The sequence below is a fragment of the Engraulis encrasicolus genome, chromosome 8 (genome assembly GCF_034702125.1).
Source record: "Engraulis encrasicolus isolate BLACKSEA-1 chromosome 8, IST_EnEncr_1.0, whole genome shotgun sequence".
In the NCBI taxonomy this organism is placed as follows: Eukaryota; Metazoa; Chordata; class Actinopteri; order Clupeiformes; family Engraulidae; genus Engraulis; species Engraulis encrasicolus.
In genome coordinates, this window is record NC_085864.1 from 43,968,691 (window position 1) to 43,975,492 (window position 6,802).

Below are 6,802 nucleotides of genomic sequence, written 5' to 3' on the forward strand. Positions count from 1 at the left end.
CCCTACCGGTTGGCCACGGCAGGGCCTGTGCTGCCCTTGATTTATATTGAGTAACACATTTCCATTCCCTCTCAAATTAGTCTATAAAATATCAGCAAGTAATTTCTATACTTGAGAGGCTTGCTTTTTGGACAGCAATTATAATCATCTGTGATCATTCTATTTAGTAAAATTGTTTATATGACATACAATATTATGGAAAAGAATCAGGAGCCTACTGAAAATAGATGGTCTTTGAAATCCTAAACATAAGAATTCTATAGGCTGCAATGTAATGTTGGCCAGCCTTTTGAGAGACTGGTCTGAGGAATTGGTGTACATAGAAGTAACGTGTGTGTGTGTGTGTGTGTGTGTGTGTGTGTGTGTGTGTGTGTGTGTGTGTGTGTGTGTGTGTGTGTGTGTGTGTGTGTGTGAGCGAGACAGAGGAACCGAGAGAACAACAATGGTCTCTCTCTCTCTCCCTCCCTCCTTCCCTCTCTCTCCCTCTCCCCCTCCCCCTCCCTCTCCCTCTCCCTCTCCCTCTGTCTGTGTGTGTGGGGTGGGGGTTGGGGGGTTATGTGCAGGGGCTGGGGCAGTGGGGCTTGGTTGACACTAGAGCAATAGCAGAACTACGCACACACCTAAGCTCTCGTCTCTTGTGTGTCCAGAGACCCCCTGCTGAGAATGGTGTCAGTGAACGTGCGCAGGTGCCGTTGGCAAAGGGGACAGAGAGATGAGAAAAATCCCTCCATTCTTTCCACAATTTTGAATGGCTGCTGTGAGCTGATAGTTTTTTCAATCGTTACGAAAATGCATACCTGGGTGCAACATAGTGTGAAGATGACCTGTGTACCAATATTTTGAAAATTGGGAGTACGGTTCAAAAGATACAGGCAAAAATGTAACTAAAATTTTGACCTGCTGGTGGCGCTACAGAGTTTGAGCTGGGGATTTGATTTTTTTTGTGGTGGGTCATGGGATGGACTTCTGTGTGTGTAAAGAATCCTAGCCTAATTCGACAAACGGTTACTGAGATATGACCTCACTTCCTGTTTCGCCACTTTTACGACAATTTTGATTGGCTGTCACGGCTTAACGATAAAAGATATCCAATATTCCTTGAGACCTCATGTGTAGCTCAGTCCAGAGATACTATGTACCAAGTTTCGGGCGAATTGATCAAAAAGTGCGGGAAAAATAGCATTTTTATTGAATTTTACAAAATTCAAAATTGCGGGAAAACTATACACGCAGGGTACAATATCATCACTAGTTCTCGGATTTGTCCTGGGCCAAGGATTCCAGGGATACCAATTTTTTTTTTTTAATTGGACCAGCGGTTCAAAAGTTACAAGCAGAAATGTACCTACAACTTTGACCTGCTGGTGGCGCTAGAGCGTTGGGGCTGGGGACCTATAAATCGCTGCGGGTAATGTTGATGCTGCCTCGAATATGTGTGCCAATTTTCACAACTTTCCTATGTACGGTTCAATGGGCTGCCATAGACTTACAGAGGGAGAAGAATTTTGACTGGAGTCAATGAGGGAACTAAAACACTAGGGGCCTTCGCCAGCTTCGCTGCTTGGCCCCTAAATACCCCCTCTTAATGTATGTTCTCTACAAGTCTTCTGTTGTCCAGTCTTGCACTTTAAATGTCTGTATGAGCACTGTATGTCCTATACTGTCTTATGTCCATGTATGAGTACTGTCTATGTCTATACTGTCTATGTCCTTACCTAGATTAGTCTATGTCTGCATGGGAAAGCAAGAAATGTAATTTCAAATTCTTTGTATGACCAGTGCATGTAAAGAAATTGACAATAAAACCAACTTGACTTGACTTGACTTGACATTGGTTCATTGTTAGGCACATGTACGCTTACTGATGTTTAGGGTTACGCACACATAAACACATGCCCTTACTGACGGTTAAGGTTAGGAATAGTTAAGGATTGGGCACACTGTAATAAACACATGCCTTTACTGACGGCTAAGGTTAGGCATAGTTTTAGGGTTAGGCACATTTACGCTTGAGCAGCAAAAAGCATATCCACCTGTACTGATGGTTAGGGTTAGGAATCGCTTTGATTTGGGCACATTTTCGCATGAGCACATTACAATTATTCATGTCGGAAAAGCAGCATGTTTCAAAACTATATAGTATCATGCCCCTATTCCGACAATGGAAATAAAAAATGTCGGAGTAGTGGTATGGTTTTTTTTTTAAATGAAAATGCTGCTACTCCGACAATTGGGTGCTAATGTCTGAATAGTGACATGTAACCATTATTATGTCATAAACTTGGAGTTACTGAAGCTGAATATGGATGAAACGGGAAAGAAAATGACCAAACAAATACATTTTAGGTTGCGGTATAGCCGGAAATATGCGGCAAGGATACAGTTTCTATGTGTGGTCCACCATGCTGGCCAGCACAATATTTCAGACTGCCAACATGTTTTTTATTGTTATTTGGTGTGCCCTTGAGACATCTGAATGGGTGGCTTGCTTTCATCAAAAAAATCCCACGGGACTTTATTTCGGTGAAAATGCTCCCTGACTATATAGCATAAATGTGCTTCCCAGCTTGAGATACCAGACACTACAGGTTCAATGGTGTGACAGTCATAGCATACCTACAAAGAGGGTGAGGTGTGATGGTCATGCCAAGGTCACACTTCAGTATGAGTCTTATGAGCTCTGCAGTTTACATTTAATGACCTCATGGTTGTCATTAAGTATTAAGATAGGCTGATAATCTATGACTCAAAGACTTATAAGTTCGAGGTCACGTGACCAACGACCGTGATGGACGCGGAAGACTAGAGCTCCTCACAATCCTCCACATTTTCTTTAATATAACAGGTCTTTTTGTTACAATTGCGGTTTAAAGTATTTAACTATCGTCAGAGTCAGTGAAAATGGAAGACATCATTGCTCAAGTCCTACAGCAACAACAGAGCACGCTCGAAGCTGTGGTCCAAAATGCAGTGAAAGGAGCACTGCAAGAAATCAACACCTCTTTGCAATATATCAGGACTGAACTCGAGAGACATGACACCACTGTGCTGGATCTTAAGGAACAAGTGGATGACACCAAAAGAAAAAATAGGGAAATTAGCAAGTCTGTCAAAGCCTGTGTTAGCGACCATAAAGAACTGGAGCAAAAGCTAGCTGAACTTGAGAACCGGTCTCGTCGCAACAATGTACGCATTACCGCAGAAATACACCAGCGGCGATCTGAGCGAGTCGAGCGACGGAAGTAGGCCTAATTGACTTTGTATTGAGTCGAGAGACAAAAGCGATTCTGGAGACTAGAGCGATTTGCGCGACGAGCGCGACAATTTGAAGTTGAAATCTTTTCAACTTTCTATGACGCGGTTCGGCGACAAGCCGCGACAGCCAATGACTGTATAGTATTAGAGGTCAGTGACCACAGCCATTGGGAATGCTTGAATGCGTTGCCTTCTGCCTGGACGGACATACTCTAGTCTCCTCAATCTCTCGTATCGCTTGCTGCTACACTCTGTCGCTTGAATCGCGTCGCCGCTGGTGTATCTCTGCGGTTACAGGGCTCGCGGAAGGTCGGGAGGCGAGCGATCAAATCGGATTCCTGCGACGACAACTGCCCGTGTGGATACCCACTCTGCGGGACAGACCCATCATTGAAATTGAGAGGGCTCATCGAAGCTATGCGAAAGGAAAGGGGAAGAAACCGGGGTCCCGCACCATGATTTTCAAATTATGCCTGAGACACCAAGATCGCCAAGCAATCCTTTGCAAGACAGACACAGAAAACCGGGCCAATTACGAACTATAAGCCTACAACGGCAACCATCTGATTCAAGGCAGACTACAGTGCGTACACCATGCAGAGACGCCAACAGTTTATTGACGTACAAAGTAAGCTGCACACGAAAGGGGTCCTAAACTTCCTCATCTATCCTGCCACGTTGAAAGTGACCCACAGAGGACAACAGCTACTATTCCAGACGGCCAACGAAGCTGGAGACTTCTGTGAAAACTTGGGCGAGGATGTCTACGAGAGCGACATGGACACAGATGCTGAGCGACCCTGCCAGGATCACCAGCCGAGGGTGAGCGGACACCCAGAGGAGGAAGAGATGACCTCATCAGAGATGCTGCGACAGGACCAGACTGAATCCTCTCGAGGACGCGTGAACACGTTTTACTGAACGGTTATTTTCAAAGATGATAAAGCATGGACATCATTTTGTCATATCAAGACCCATATTGTATTATGCCATTTAACGTAGCCTAAACGTTGAGGCAGCACGCTGATTGTTCTTTCTTAAAACTTTGTGCGCAATGCGTTGTTTGTTGCTGTTCTCCCCTTGTATTCTATAATAAATCAAGAGTATCATTGCTTAGCCACGCAGAGAGCTTAGGCTTATAACAACTTCGACATTTGGAACTATCCAAAGTGTGGTTAACAGTTATCTCGGTCAGACTTAGATGATGTTTCTTAGCGCACGTAACGTGATGGCAGATCACAGAACTTTACGCAGTAGCTCAATGACTAAAAAGCGGCATATGTCCTTTCTTTGATAGAAAATTCCTACTGTTCTACATCAGGTCTTAAGTAAATTGAGGAAATCGAATAGGCCTAGTTCTTTGCTTTTAATTGTGAACTAGTTTTACAGTGATGGCTTTTAGCAAACACAATAGGCTAGTTTTGGACATAACTCATGCTGTCGCGTGCCACCCAAGGTGCCATGTCCGACCCTCTATAGCACTGAGATATCGCTGAAATCTAACGCAGAGCTGACTAAAAAGTAAAAACCGTCAAAAATCCACGAAAAAGTGTCAAGTTTGGCAGAAGGGATAGCTTACTGGCATCTTAATTGTACAAATCAATACAGACAGGACGCCGTTACTCTGTAAGCGGTCCTAAATCATAGCGTAACGGGCCATAGCCCAATGCAAGTTTGCGCTTGCTAGAATCCTGACAGGTCTGCAAATTTTTCCGAGGGGTGGCGGGGCATAGCGAAGGCGTGGCGGCCCGCCACTGTGAATTGAATGTAGCGGAAACCCTGTGCTTATTTTCGTAGCTATACAGTCTGAAAAGAAAATTATTTTAGTAAATAAGTCAGGTAAAGTACATTTCAATATGCAGCAACATTTTGAAAATGGCTGAACTTTCTGTTATGTCTATTAATATTAGAGGTCTCAATAGCCCAGTCAAACGCCACAAGTTTTTGGACTTTTTAAAAAGAAAGCGTGTAGACATTGCACTCATACAAGAAACACACCTGTGCCAGAAAGATGTGAATCGCCTACAAAATAAACATTATAAAGTAGCAGTCTCATCTAGCGACAACACCAAGACTAGGGGCTCTACTATCTTGATATCAAGGAAATGTGGCCTTACCATAGATAAATGTAGCAAAGACAACACTGGAAGCATATCTTATATTTGCACCACCATAGGGGAGAAGAAAATTGCTTTTGTCTCTGTATATGCACCAACCATAGTAGATGAAACTTTTTTCCCCAGGTTAACTAATGAACTGCTTGCACTCTCAGTAAGTGAATATTCCTTAATTGTTGGAGCAGATATGAATGCAGTGCTGGATTTAGAACAAGATAGATCAGGGGCTACCCACACAAAAACTCAACAACAAGTGTCAGAGATGTTTAAAACAACAATGGACAGTCTACACCTAATAGACATTTGGAGACTTCACAACCCAACTACTAAAGATTACACATTCTTTTCCACGCGTCACCTATCACATTCCCGTATTGATTACATGTTATGTTCTACTGATTTAAGACCAATGTTCCCATCTATAGTTATGGAGCCAGCCATTTTATCTGATCATAGCCCAATAATATCAACCTTTAACTGTAATGCTTCAGGGGGGAAATCTAGAAGATGGCAATTTAACACATCTCTTCTTCAGAACAAAGATTTTGACATTGAGTTTAGAGCAAAATTGACAGAATTGCTATTAATTAATACAGATTCAACCACAGACCCCTTATATGTATGGCAAGCGGCAAAAGGGTTTATTAGGGATTTTACATCCTCATTTTCAGCCCACCTAAAAAGACAAAGACAGGAAAGAATTAAAGAGTTGGAGGAACTGTGTCAATCTTTAGAGCACAATATATTGCTTGTCGTGTCTTTTGCAACTATGGTTTTAAACTAAATGTATTTTTGCTATCTTTTCCTTCTGTAATGGCATGTCACGTCATTATCAAGACAGTATTATCCTGAGCTGCCTCTTTGCATAGATGGATAAGAAAGAAACCGTCTTTCCGTGCTGTTTGTGAATCGCTTGGTAGATACGTGCTCCCTTTATTGTAATAGCTATGAAACATGGTAGCTTAACTTTGTTGTTGGAGTGTGTCTGATATTTTACAGGGCCTTCATGAGTTAAATTTTCCTGTGGTGTTCACGGATAGGCTTTAGTTTTGTATCCATGCAAACACGTTTTGTTCTGGAAAGCATTTAATCATTGTTTCAATATAATTGATGTTTCAATATCTTCATGGTTGAGGCGACGCGGTTTGGACGCTCCAAGGCGTAGGCTATTGTACGTAACGTCATCAACCTCTGTTGGAAGCCTAAGCAATGAGTGGTCACTTGGTTTTCTTGTGGTGTGTTGCCATTGAGTAAGCTCACTGACAGTTTCTGTGGACTGGAGCAATTTGAAGCTGAAACATTTAGGCTAAATTTTATTAGGCCTATTATTGTATATGGTGTCCATTTTGCAGTGTGTGTGTGTGTGAGTGAAATATTGCTTTGCTTAACAAGGTGTTTGTGTCTGTGGGACCTGTTTTCAGTTTTTGCTT